This window comes from Mus pahari, chromosome 9 (assembly GCF_900095145.1).
Source record: "Mus pahari chromosome 9, PAHARI_EIJ_v1.1, whole genome shotgun sequence".
Lineage (NCBI taxonomy): Eukaryota > Metazoa > Chordata > Mammalia > Rodentia > Muridae > Mus > Mus pahari.
In genome coordinates, this window is record NC_034598.1 from 33,355,993 (window position 1) to 33,370,902 (window position 14,910).

At 42.0% G+C, this 14,910-nt stretch overlaps 1 protein-coding gene across 5 annotated transcripts in view; it reads right to left on the minus strand.

Annotated features, from left to right (window-relative positions):
- Arid5b (AT-rich interaction domain 5B) overlaps positions 1-14,910 on the minus strand; it is a 180,929-nt gene that overhangs the window by 119,662 nt on the left and 46,357 nt on the right. Inside the window, exon 1 of one of the 5 annotated variants that reach the window (XM_029542687.1) lies at positions 5,588-6,056. The exons of the other annotated variants lie outside the window; for them this stretch is intronic. The gene's annotated coding sequence lies outside the window, so the exon portion shown is untranslated. Of the gene's footprint in view, positions 1-5,587; positions 6,057-14,910 lie in introns of those variants that run through there. 5 annotated transcript variants of the gene reach the window in all.

The following is a 14,910-nucleotide window of genomic DNA, read 5'->3' on the forward strand; positions in this document are numbered from 1 at the left end:
ATTTCTGAGTTCGAGGCCAGCCTGGTCTACAGAGTGAGTTCCAGGACAGCCAGGGCTACACAGAGAAACCCTGTCTCGAAAAAAACCGAAAAAAAAAAAAAAAAAAAGAAAACACTGTGGGAGACATTTCTTACTCTAATACTATATTATATTATATATATGTAATATATATCCAATACTATGTATAGTATAATACACACACACACATATATTACATATTCCAAGTTCAATTCTTTCTCCATATGGCCACTGTCCCATTTGACCATCCTACAAAAATGGCAACCCTTAAGAGTTTGTGAATCAAAGAAAGAATCTTACAAACAACTTCATGGAAACAAAGGCCCTGCTAAGATGTACGCAGGTTAAGAGTTGCTGAAAATCCATTTTTCCAGTAAAAGTAACAATGCCATTGCTCTCTTGGAAAACACAGAGCAGAATACTTTGTGCCTAAAGGGGCCATCTTCAGGAAAACTGTCGCTGTCTCTTTGAAAATGAAACATTTCATTTATAGAGCAGTAGACAGTTGGGACAAGATTAGAAATCATTTCAAGTCTCGCAGGCAATCCACATGCAGTCATTCTTGTGAGGAGAGAAGATCTCCTGTTTTACAGAAAATGCTAAGTAAACAGTTCTACGGGCAGAAACTCAAAGGCGATTTATTATTGTTCTTTTTTTTTTTTTTTTTTTTTTTAACTTTGGTTAAAACTCAAGGAACCACACAAAGCCTATAAATAGAAGCTTCCCTCTATCTTTGGGATGTTGAAAGCCGTTTCTATGAGGTTCAGGGCATAGAGGCAGGGAAACAAGTGCTCCTCCTCTATGAGGAGGAATCTCCACATTCAGACCACGCCTACAAAATGGACCCCTTTGAAACTCAGCATACGGGAAGAGCCGGCCTGCCGTGGGGTTTGAAAACTCAAGGGCATGCACTGTACTACAGATGGACTGCCTTTCTCCTTCAGACACGGGTAGCTTAATAACACTCAGCAATATTTTGAGCTAGGTAAACAAAAGAGCTCAGATGTCGGTTCACCACCACCGTGGAACCTGGGGAATCTCAGAAGGGTCTAAGCCTTTAGAAAACAAATGCCAATTCTGCCTGGGTCGCTACAGGGTTGAGGGAATGTGAGTGGTAATCAGTTAACGTTTGACTCACAAACAGCTAGCACTTGCCCAGAAAGAAGACATGGGGCTGCCTGATTCCATAGAGGTCAGAGTTTCAAACAGGATAGTTGAAGCTCATAGTAGGACTTCAAATCCTGTGAGGGGAACCGTAACTGGGAACTTTGTTTTGTTTTGTTTTGTTAAGAAATGAAATAGAATGGACAAGAATGTCAGGTTCCCCACTTATATGTGTGTGTGGATATATCATCTTGCCATGGTAAATTTATTGTTGTTGGGTAACATTAGGTGAATTTATAAAGATAAATAAAAAAATCTTTTTTTTTTCAAAAAAAAAAATTTCCTTTAAAATTACATGTGTAGCCAGGCATGGTGGCTCACGCCTTTAATCCCAGCACTTGGGAGGCAGAGGCAGGCAGATTTCTGAGTTCGAGGCCAGCCTGGTCTACAAAGTGAGTTCCAGGACAGCCAGGGCTATACAGAGAAACCCTGTCTCAAAAAACCAAAAAAAAAAAAAAAAAAAATACATGTGTATGTTTGTGGGTGAGTGTGCACACATGATGCAAGTGCCCATGGAGTTCAGAAGAGGGAGTTGGACTCCCTGGAGCTGTAGTTACAGGAAATTGTGAGCTGTCTGGCAGGGGTGCTGGTTACTGAACCAGAGCAGCGCATGCTCTCATGGCTCAGCTGTGTCCCCAGTGCTATGTGCCAAGCCTATTGGGGTTCATGGCGCTGCCTCACACCAGGCTTTCTTCTTTGCTTGGATACAGAACATTGAGGTGGTGCAGTAAGTAAGGCAGAGGTACAGTTCACCAACACCAATGGATTTACTCAGATTGGCTCGGAGCTGTGCGCCCTGCATGATACAAATACTTATTGACCTGGTAACTAAAGCTTCCTCTAAGATATTTGGACTTGAGTTAGGAAGACAAACCTTAGGAAGATATTCAAATAGAAATGGAGTACCATGGAAATGACACCAGCCAACTGTGTGCGGTAGTTGCTGTGTTAATCAACTTGATTGAGTAAAAATCTAGGAGAGTTTTCAAACTTGCAAACAACATGGTTGGCAGATAGAATCTAAATGCATGCGGTCAAAGACAAAAAGCTCTTAAAAGACTGAAGAATGGCCCGAAGCTAATAGTACTAAATCTAATAAAAGAAAATGCAGTTTACACTTTGTTTTTGTGAAAGCTGATGTCTCTAGTTCACTATAATTCTTATATGAGCCAACGGAGAGTGCTGCTACTGAGAAACTTTGAGACATGGTTGGCAAATGGACACAAGATAGAATAGCTTTTACCATGCCACACGGGTCAGATAACATGCAGGGCCTGCAGATGGTATTTTGACAGTGAACATTAAGAAACTGAATCGCCTACATAGAAAGGGCATGTGCAGAAGAACCTCAGTTGAGAACAGCAGAGGCATTTAGTCTACACATTAGAGGATTCTACAAAGATCTCAAGAACTCCTGAGAGCATTAAGTGTTAGAGAGGTAGGGCTATTTTACTGAATTTGATCTAATATGACTAGTGAGGTGGTTCAGTTTGTAGAGCATGTGTCTGACATGCATGAATCCCTGGGTTCTATCCCCACCACTGCATAAACAAGGCATGATGAAGTACACCTATAAGCTGCAGCATTCAAGAGATAGAGGCACAAAATAAATAAATATAGGTCATCTTCCACTATATAGTGAGGTTGAAGCTACCTAGGTTACATAAAATCCTGTCTCAAAAAAATCAATCAGTAAATAAATAAAATCAATATGAAATTAATAAAGTTAAGAGTCTGTGAAAAGAAACCCTCTAGTTGTGTAAATGTAGGAAGGCATTTCTGGGAGAGCAATTAAGGATAGTTGTGCTGGGTATAAAATGGAACCAGATTGAATTTTGGAGTTCTTTGTAGTTTTAAGGGTATGGGAATGTTAGACAAGGAGCTAGGGACTCCAGGAAAAATAATGGCTCTGAGAAAGAAAATCCAGGCCTAGCTTTTTAAAATAGATTTTTACAGAACTGGGAATATGGCTTAGCACTTAGAGAGCTTGCTGTCCAAATATGAGGATTGGTATTGGATCTTCAGAACCTAAGTAAATGCCTGGTGGGCATGGCCCAGTTGCAATTCTTCCCCAAGCATGCAGAGACAGGGGATTCTAAGAGCAAGCTGGCAAGTGACTCTAGGCATATAGGCCAGTTCTGGGTTTCACTAAGAGAACCTGCCCTGAGGAATAAGATGAAAAAGGATGATTCTGAACATCAACCTTGGGCCTCCAAGTGCATGTGCACCTGTACCCTCTACATGTGTATCCATACACAGGAAGGTATGCATACACCACCATCACCATCACCACTATCACCATCACCACCACCACTTGGTAACCAAGTATGGAAAAGGGAAAACACATAGTTTCTATGCTTTGGTTGTCATTGTTTGCTGTAATATGAAATCAACATGTGTCTTAAATGGCCTCATTATTTCCTGTTGCCCCAAAGCTGTTCTGAAAACAACAATGCATTGCTCCAGCCAGGAACACCTCTATCCTGGGAAATCCAGCAGGCTGGAATTGAACTTTTGACAGTGCTAGTTTCTGGACTTGGGGACCACGAGTGACTTTTAGCCCTTTCCCTGTCACCACTTTCTGCAATACAAACTGATGATATTCACAGCAGGAAAACTATTTTGAAGATGATTTAGAAGGAAATTAGATTATCATCTAAAAATGTTCCGCTGGTGAAAATGGAAATGGTCTCTAAATGAAGACATTTCAATGTTTAGCAGAGAATATGCATAACTCCAGTTCAGTGGGAGCATTTATTTTGGTAGGCCATGAAAAACAACCTCTGGCCAACCACTTTGAGATGATGGCCACAAAACAAACAAAACAAAACAAAACAAAAGGAAAAAAAAAAAACAAAACAACAAGCCTGAATGATTCTGCTTCTTTAAACACAGACAAATGTTGACAACTTTGTGACCAGTGTTCTGTTGACATTCATTTCTTTACAGAACAAAAAAAAAAACCAAAAAAAGTTAATCTACAAATACTTCATATGCTCCTAAAAGATTAAAATGCTGCTGCCTTTGTTTGTTTTTTTAAGTTAACGTAAGCTGTAAAACTAGAGTCCAAGAAACCATTTTAGTTGTATTTACAGAAAACAAGTCATCTTCCTCCTCCTCTTCCTCTTCCTCCTTCTTTTCCTCCTTCCTTCCCTCCTCATCTACCCCTGCCTGCCTCTTCTCCCCCGACCCCTTCTCAAATTGACCTATATGCATAGAAGCCATTTACTTCCCAGAGACACACATCTAGACTGCCTTTCAACAGTGAAGGACTGAACGATCCTGGGAGTGATTGAACATGTGTTAATTTTCAGGACAGCTGAGGCGGGAGCTTGGGGTTCCTGAGGTGTCATTATTATACCACATGCTGTGGGTCCACGAATTAGATTTTAAAGCCTCTTCTGCTCTTTTAGTATAACATTAAAAACCATATAAATTGATAAAGCAATCTCTTTCTTCCTCCTCTTTCCCACCCTTCTCCCTCACCCTCTCTCCCTCTGTGGGACTATTTCCTATTATCTTTGAAGAAGGATGTTCAAAGGAAGTATAGACTTGAAATGTGTAACTGTGGTTATACAGTATCTTTCAGTAGAGGCTGGGCAAAGGTCATAAAAGTATTTAAAAAAAAAAAAAAAAACACTGCCCCTTTGGACTGTAAAAGCTAACCATTAGCCATCCATTTGTAATGTTTACCTTTCAATCTGTCGCTTTCACGTTTTTCTTCGTGAGGACTAACCACTAGTACCCCCCCTAAGACTAATAAAAGTACATTCATTGCCTGCTGCCAAATGATTTCCGGCCCCAAAAACGTCTCTGGTAGAGAGGTGAACTGGACATAGGATTATGTTTCTATTATTGTTGGGTATTAGTAGTGGTATGAATTTTTCATCTCCCAAAACTTTCATTTTTTAACTAGATTTACATATGATGATCTAAAAGAGACTCCAAGCTCACACATGATTTACATTTGTAGGAATCAAATTCAGGAAAATCCTAAACTTTAAATACAGTAGATAATTCAGAAATACCTTACTGAATGGATGCAGTTTAAATATTTTCAGCAGCCACCCCTACTACCCCCCCACACACACACATACACCAAAAAGATAACCCTAAAGCATAATTGATTCCCAAATTACTGTTCTGCATTTTCAAAGGGGGAGCTTGTTTATATTTAAACAGGGTTGTGTAAACAAGGTGTTTGGCTGGGAGACACTTTCAAGGCCGAGTACTCCAGAGCCGGGTGAAGCTATTTAAAGAATAGAGTACTGGATTCCATAGGCCAGATGCTCGTATAAACGTGAAACTCTGCTCCCACCACAGAGGAAACTATTTTTAGGCAGCACACATGAAGAGCACCATTCACTTAAGCATTATGGAGTGGGATTCCAGTTAAACTACATACAGATTCTCGACAGACGCGGCCTCCTGCGTTCACTCAGGGACGACAGGCTTGCAGCGAGGACTGCCCTTCCTCTGGTCCACACTGGTAGGACCTCACAGTGCAAAGGCTTCAGTGCAGGTCATTAAACAGCCTCTGCCCCCATGTCCTCCAGGCGGGGCTCTCTGCTGCTTTCTTGAGAGATGGGGTCCAGCCACTGAAGGGTTAGTTCCTGACACACACCAACACTCCCCAGGTGTGGTTCTGTCCTTGTGACCTCCACAGGTGTGCTGCTTCTACAGCCTTCTTGGCCTCCTACCTTACCTTCACCACATTGGTTAGTCTGCAAACCGGAATCTACTTTGAACTCAGATTGCAAAACCAGGAAGGATGCAAGTCTGACAGTGATGGGGGAGGTACACAAACCAGCAAAAGTCGAACGCCCCTGGAGTAGATCCTCAAAGTGTTTTTGACAACAGTCACAAGAATCCTGGCATGTACGCTCTGTTAACCGACCACTAGGAATGCCACCAAAGCTGTTGTTGGCTGCACAGGTCATAGGTCATTTTGCTTCCAGTATTGTGTGCATGTCACATATTCCCATATAGTACCTGTGTGCAGAAGGGGCTTAAGGCGGTTTGATGTCCCCTGACATCCCCAGGGAGTGAAGCCAAGGCACAGGAAGCAGTTGTAAAAACAAAGCAACACTTAGCATGTATTACTTTCTGGGGGACATTCTGGAGAACTCATAGGCATTACAAGGAATTACCTTGCCCCTTATTCGAATAAGAGATGTCCTACCAAGCTGACCTATAGGTAGTGACTCTAGCTTAGAGAGTGCCTGCCTGTCTGGATCTTTACCTGAGGCAAGATTATGATGTCCTAGGTTCTGGCCACGGTCTTGAACTTGCCACCTCAGTGACAGGCCACCCTTGCTGTGAGGCTCATGTCAAGATCAATAGGCCAGGACGGGCCGTTGCTCCTTTTCCTATCTTCTTGATAACAGACCAGGATGTAACAAGTAGAGATAATAAAGAATTCAAGACAATGTGTAGTGTTTAATTTTTTAGATGGGGATACGGAATCAAAGCAGCTAATCTGAGAATGAGGCCCAAGGCTCTGCCACACAGTCCACTCACACTGACAGAGAACTCATTGAGAACTCTAAGAATGAAGAGGGAGACAGGAAGGGATGATTTCAATTAAGCCTGCCTTCTACTTCGTGAGGTAATGATGCGCTGTGCAAGCAGAGAACCTCATCCAAACCTCTCCTTGGCTCTAATGAAAAGGGTTGTGCCTTTTTTTTTTTTTTTTTTTTACTTTTAGCAAAAATGCAGTCATCGGCTAACCCCACCTCCTGAATACACCAAAAAGAAGGCTAATGTTACCAAAGTGCATGTATCACTCATGATCCTGCAAACGTTAGAAGCTGCACCAGCTTCTCGAGTGGTTTCTTGTGGTGTCACCAGATCCTTCCACTCCGCCCCGTGCGTTTATGCACAGCCGTGTAAGTTATAATTATCAACCATTCCCTCTAAGGTCATACGTCATTTTTTTTTTTTTTTTTTTTTTTTTTTGGCGGCGAGACGTGGGTAACTCTGATTCAATGGATTTGGCATCTTGATCGTGGACATGAAAAGTTGTGTTCCAGTACATTCTTCTAATGACTCCCTTAACGTTAGAATAGCTGTATTCATTTGTTTTAAGTCCATAATGGTATGCTTGGCTGGCACGTATTTTACTTTTACTAGATAACAAGAGGCACACAGTCAAATTAAAGATTTGACTTCAGAACAATACTAGAGTCCAAATGTCTGGCAAATGCATCTACATCTATTTCTCAAACCACAGGTCATGCTCCGACTACCAACGTTCTCTGCTGAGTCCTAAACAAGCTTCCTAAAGCATGCTCAGTGTGCTTAAATAACCAGTGGGAACAGCAGGACCTTGAGGCTACTTTCAATGGGCCTTGTACTTTTATCCATTATGCAATAGGAGTGTTTGCAAAAGTGAGCCTCACTTGTATTGTGTGTGTGCTGCTAAAGTATCCTTGTGTCTAAATCTGTGTTTATTTCCTTCTGCTTAGCTTAAGCCCCACACTTAGGCAAGTAAGTTGTTCTAATGCAGCCAATTTTGGGAATTCGAGGACAGCAAGTGACCCTTTGGCTAGCAAAATTGTGTAGAAATAAATGATAGCTAGGACTAGTATTTTCAAGGTCATGCAGTAGCTGTAATTACCCCTGCACAAGCAAAATGAAGTATCTGAAATGAACAGTCTTCAAGGAGGAAGGACTAAGGTGGGCTCATGGTTTCTGTGGCTGTAGTCCATGATGCCCTGACCCTATCCTTATGGCAGAGTGTCACTAGAATAGGACCGTGTGGCTGGAAAAGGGGTCTTCATTCTGTGATGTTTGGGATGCATTGAACAAGGAAGAAAGCAGGAGCGAGATATAGCCTTCAACGATTTGCCCTAGTAACATGAGATTTCCTCCCACTAGATTCTAGCTACTAAAAAGTTTACAGAATGTTCCAAAATAACGGACCAGTGGGCAGCCCAATGTTTTACATTTGAGGCTGTGTGGAAACACTTCACATTCAAACCACAACAGGTAACCACAACGATTAGCCTTTACCCACTCCAAGACGTAAACAGTCTAGAGTTCCAGATTTTTCTATTTCCTAGTCGCAGTCAGGAGCTGGGTACGAACTGAGCTATAAAAGTGCAGATATTAAGAAAGTAAGATTCCCTTTTCGCTGTTTCTACAGCATCTAGCCTTCTGGTCCTTAAGGTATAACAAAACTAACCCACAAAGAGTTAAATGCATGCTTGCATGTTGTTTGTTTTTAACCTTCCCACCTAAAGTTAGGCCTCTGAAGTTATAGATCCACTTGGTACCGGTGAGAATCTCTGAATACAGAGTGAATGGCTTGCTGCTGAAGGCTTGCCTGTGCCCTTCATCGCTATCAACAACCTAGGCTGGGATTTTGTGCAGGAGAAAAGCCTCAAAAACAAAACAAAAAGAAAACAAAACAAAAAAAACAGAGAGACAGAGACAGAGACATCAGTGGTACCCAGAGTCATGATCTGCATATGAAATGATGTTCCAGGGGCATCTGTGTTTGAACAGGTGCTTCCCAGTAGTTGGCACTGTTTGGAAGATTATAGAACCTTTAAGAGGCAGAGCCTTCCTAGAGGAGGGTCATCACTGGCGGATGGGCTTTGAAATTTTATAGCCTTACCTCACTTCCTGTTCTGGCTCTCTGCTTCCTGTGTGGGGATGAAATGTGATCTCCCTGTTTCCTGCCTACCACTTTGGCCACACACTCTTGCTGCCACGCCTTCTCCCATCTTGATGAACTCTATATCCGGTTTGAAAGAAGGCCAAATAAACTCTTTCCCCCTGAAAAAGTGCTTTTTTTTTTAAATTATCAAATATTCTATCACACTGACAGAGATGTAATCTATACCTGTCAATCTTATGTGGTGCAGGGATAGCCATATCTATTTATCTTTACCATTAATTATGGAAAATGACCTGGATTTTTTTTTTTCTATTGACAGCTGTAATGTAGAGTTTCCCATTTAATATAATCATTTAAGTAAAATGAGCAATTTACATAAAGGAAATTAGTAATAGAATTGCCAGTCACTAATATCACAAAGGATTGTGAGGCTGGTTTAGAAATGATGGGATTCTAGGATTTCCCAACCTAAGACCCCAGCTTTTGACAGCACTTGTTACTCTTCACCAAACCCTATACTGAGCCTGACAATCCTCCTGAGCATATGAAACTTAGCATGCCGTTAGATCCTACGATGATACCTCACAAAGGCAGAATCGTTTTATGGGTGACAAAATTCAAGCTCTGCAACTCGCTGAAGGTCATGGAGACAGAAAAGGAGGACTCCGGGCTCAAGTCTGAGCCACCCAGACTTCTGAGCTGCTACCATTACATTATTTCACCTCCAAGTGCAAGATTTAAATACAGGCATTCATGCCTTCCCGTGACACACACTGGGAGCCACCGCTTCAGAGCAGTGTGCTCACTTAAAAGGTACAGGAGGTAGCGCAGGGATAGGGGCATGTTCAGGAAAGTTTGTCACAAGGCCTGGTGACCTGATTAAATTCCTGGTACCTATGCAAACGTAGAAGAAAACCGGCCCCATAGAGTTGTCCTCTCACCTCTAAACATGTGCCATGGCACATATACTAAGTCTCACTCTTCACATACACACATGATCACACACATATTCCTAAGAAACTCTTCACATACACACATGATCACACACATATTCATACACAACTCAAACACACACACTCAAACACATTCACTTACATACTCATGTGTACATTCACACACTTAAATACATACTTACACACTCACACACAGACACACATTAGCACACACTCAAACAGACCTATGTATTGATACCGATACACTCGCTCACACATGCTCTCAAACACACTCATGTGTACATTTACACTTACATATATTCTTACACACCCACTCATGCATTCACTCATACATTCATACTTACACACACACATACACACACGCTCATATATACTCTTTCATATATACACATTCACATACACACACACAGATGCTCACATATATGTTTTGAAATTTGTTTTAAAGGAATAAAGGGGTGGGGGCTGATGCTCATTCCTTTCCTTGAAAGGATTTTAATTGAGTCAAAGACAGATCAACCCTGATGTGAGGGAAAAAAAAAAAAAAAAGAAGGAAAAGAGAGAAGAGAAAAAAAGGAAAAGGAGAGGAAACAAAAGGTTTCTTGTCACGAGCTCACAGGAAACAAGTCAAATTTCAAGAAAAAAACAACATGCAGACCTCCCTACGTAAGTCAAAACCTCACTGCTTTATAATTCGAGTATTAAACATGATATTGCGTCCCATAATAAACATAGTCCCATCAGAAGAGGAAAAAGCGCTCCCAAGAAACATGTAAGTGGGCCTTGGCTTATGAAACCTGACATATTAAAATTAAGCCATAGAAATTAGATGTCCACAGCAAACAGTACTCTGCTAAAAAGGTATTTTCAAAGGCTCGCCATGACAGGAAGACCCCTTCCGACATTCTAAAGCAAAAGAGCCGAGGAGACAACGACAACGTGGTCATCACATGTAGATCCAGACTTGGGAGAGTGGAGCAGCGTTAGCTCTTCCTGCTGACAGTGTCTTCCACTGGAAATAAATAAATGAGACGGGAAGGCACACCTTGCCTTCTGCCTAGACATGTCTTTGGGTTTGTTCTTAAGTGAATGGTGGTTTCCTATGTTTAGAGGAAGTCAATCCAGCAGTCCTTGTCAAGTGTGTGAGCACTGGCATGGGGAGGCAGCAGGTGAATATTGTCAACCTACACTCAATGTTCATTAACTCCTCAAAGTGCCGGAGCCACTCTCTAAAGGAGACACTCACGAGGGCTGGCTGACGGCTGGCTGTACTCCGCCATTGTATCTGCACGGGCTGCTGGGAAGTTTTTTTTAAAAGGGACTTAGCTGAGATGCCCGAGGAGTTTTTCCAAGACAGGTTTAGCTGATTTACAGTATTTTTGTAAAACAGAACCATTACAGATACCTTCCAGAGTTGAGTGAACACTACCATTGACTTCCCAAGAAAACACAGATTACACTTTCTATAAGGAACTCTAGACTCAAGTTTGGAAAAGGATCACATCCCATGAAAATCTATATATCAGTTCTTAATTAAGGACCCAGGATTTGGGTTCCATTCCAGAAGGACATGCAGACACTTGCTCTATAGGCTAAGTTATAGTTTTCTAATATATATATGCGTATATATATATATGCACATATACATACTCTATACTACAGTATTGAATAGTATGCACATATGCATATATGTATTATCAGGTTGTGACATAGAGGCAGCATGTGACTATGGAGATTTGAGGACAAGTTTATGGAGCAAATTTCCTCTGTATCCCCTTGATCAGGACCCAGGGATCGAACTCCTGTCTTCAGACTTCCTTCACCAGCTATGCCATCCTGCCGCCATCTTGCTTGCTCTGCACATATTTGTTTTCAGACGTGGAGTAAGGACGGCTACTATTCTCTCCATTCTGACTTCAGTATCTGTACTATAGATTCCGGTCTTTTCCTGCTGCCACTCTCGGTACAGCGGTGTGATAGAAATCTTATTCATCCAGAGAGTTCTGCCCAAGGAGAATCCCATGCTTCCATGAACTTTACCACTAGCACTGCCTCGGGGAGACATTGTCTTATATGAACTGGCTTGATTAACCACATTGTCTCCATCTGAGACCATGAATAGTGGAACTAGGCAGAGAGTCGACATTTCATGAAAAAAGTTTAAATTTGTGATTTAAAATTGCCAACTCTCTTTTTGGCTCGTAGGCTACACTCTAAGAATATAATATGAAAATATTTCTGTGATAAGCCAGGGACACCCAATGAGAAGATGAAAGGCCTGGCGCCTTGAGGTGGAACGGATAGCCATTTGTTGCCAGAACTCACATCAGCATGAGAAATCTCATAGTTTTGCATCAACCTACCCCCGCCCCAATCCAAATGAATAAATCACAAAAGAGCCTTAAGCTAAACTATTATCGTCTCTGCATCTCAGTGGACTCTCCAGAGTCTGAGCTGTTCACAGAGAAACGAATAGTTATGTGTTGCCTCTGCCAGTTCTTGATAGGAAACATCACGATATTTCTCAAATTTGTTTTTATTTATTTATTCCAAAGAGCAGGGCAAACCTGGAACCTTGGGTGTGCTATGAAAGCCCTCTACCACTTAGCTCCACCCCTCGCTGGCCGGGGTGAGGAGCCAGACCCAAGTCCACGCCCCTTTAATAAAATCCAAGTCAGAAAAGACCATGGCACCCTCCACCAATAGCAATATACTTACAGTAAAAGGGACGCATGGGATACGGGATGTTAGTCCTACTCAGTAAACCATCGTGTACATGAGACCACTACAGAGAGATTCGGCTCACGACTCTTGCTCTAAGCACTGATACATTTGCTTACTGACAGGACGTGTTTTACGGATTCTTCTTTCACGATTACAGTCTGACTAAAGGCTGCCTTACGACTGTACCTGTCTGCTGTACTCCGCCATGAGACCCTTCCCCCAGAGTGAGCGGTGCCTGAGCCTCATAAAAAATGCTGTTTCTGCCTCAAAATTAAAGCCTGGACTGCTAAACATCTCTCCTGTCCAAACCTCTCTTAGCCCAGTCACACAACTTTGAAGCGGTTCCCTAAGATCATCAAAAATGGAACAGGTCAAAAGAGCTGGCACGAAGCATTAGTAAAATTAATTTACAACGTTGTTTCAACGTGGGCTCAATATAAAATTATTAGTGAGATGTATTTTTTTTTTTTTTGTATTTTTTAGGCTGTGTTTTTGGAAGCCGGGGCATGGGATTGGAATGTTTTTCATTGCCAGCATATCTAATCTGTACTCTAAAGGTTCAACAGTTACAGTGATATGTAGTCTCCTGTAACAACAACAACAACAACAACAACAACAACAACGACGACAACAGGCTGCTCTAGCTTTTAATTTAAGATTTAGAGGAAGTCAGGCGAGGCAGCACACATGGTCAGTTCAGCACTCCGAAGTCAGAAGGAAAAGGCTCCGGGTTCAAGGTCATCCTGGACTACAAAAGATCACATGTCAGGATACATTCGAGGTAAATTAAATAATTCACTGGGATGCTACGTCTTTTGGAACCTTTTTTTTTTTTCCACATTCACAATCCTGTTCCACGGGAGTCACGAAATGTTTGGCTCCTCCTGTTCAACACGTACAAAGAGAGCTGCAAAATGAAGCGGGAAAGCAAGGCTCTCGGCCTTCTGACCAATGAATGCAGACCATACACACAGGGAGACAGCGACCACCTCCCGTGACCAGCGTGCTGCTTCCGCAAGGAACCAGAGTAGAGAACAGGGGAAAAGTTGTTGCTTTTTTTTTAAAAAACGTTGGGTGAAATATAAAAGTACTGGGAAACAGACTGAAGTTGCATTTTCTTTCAGTTTTCTGATACTCTTTCACTAGGTAGCCCAGGATAGCCCTGACCCAAGGTCTTCCTTGGCGCACTCATTTGCAGCTAATCCTTCCCTACCTGTCCCTTAAGGAGACACTAAAGCGGTTGTGATTTAAGACTGATAGAGGCAACTCCTCAGGCGAAGGCCACCGGGAAGTTCTGAGGGAGGGGAAAGGGGTGGAATTTGTTCCCCACAGGTCAAAGAGGGCAGTAAAAGAAAAGCTGAATTCTTTTCAAATAATTGAAATACCAATGAGAGTTGGGGATGTTTGATCCATTCTGTGTGAGTTTATTAGAAGGATGAGCCGGGCAGTGGTGGCACATACCTTTAATCCCAGCACTTGGGAAGCAGAGGCAGGTAGATTTCTGAGTTTGAGGTCAGCCTGATCTACAGAGTGAGTTCCAGGATAGCCAGGGCTACACAGAGAAATCCTGTCTCAAAACAAACAAACAAACAACAACAACAACAAAAAAACAAATAAGAATGGAAGCAGGATAATGTTAGCAGTGAACACCACGGCTTATCTGTGCATTCAGATTTAATTTACAGAAAGTAATGGGTTTTTTTCCCCAAAGATTTATTTAATGTATATGAGTATACTGTGGCTGTCTTCAGACACACCAGAAGAGGGCTTCCGATATCATTACAAATGGTTGTGAGCCACCATGTGGTTGCTGGGAATTGAACTCAGGACCTCTGGAAGAGCAGTCAGTGCTCCTAACCACTGAGCCATCTCTCTGGCCTACGATTTCCTATAAAGTGATGGAGTGAAGATAAAATCGGCCTCTTTTATAAAGTTGTGAATTTCAGTCATTGAAAAATAATAAAACGTCAACCAGTAGGGTTTACTGTGGAGGACATATAAGACGGTGTAGACATTGGAAATAAGACCTAGTTAGTTAGCCTCTCGTTACTAGGAAATAAGACCTAGTTAGCCTCTCGTTACTAGGAAATAAGACTTAGTTAGCCTCTCGTTACTAGGAAAGCTGTGGTTCTTTTCTACCCTGAGACTTTATGATCCATCATTATCCTAAATGCATGGCCGAGAGATTAGTAATCCTATCATCCAACTCCATTTCTTCCAAGAAGATTCTAGGACCCCTCCATGCCCTTGAAGTAAGACATAGACACAAAACACATACTTAAGTATAAGTGAGGTATAGAAATGACACTAGCCTACTGCACAGTTTCCCAGCTCAGCCTTCAGCCCTTCCTTTGTCTTTTCGACACCCTGCCTTGAGTACAGAATCCCATGAGACCATGGTGGTCCCCTGAAGAGGTAACCGCAGAAAAA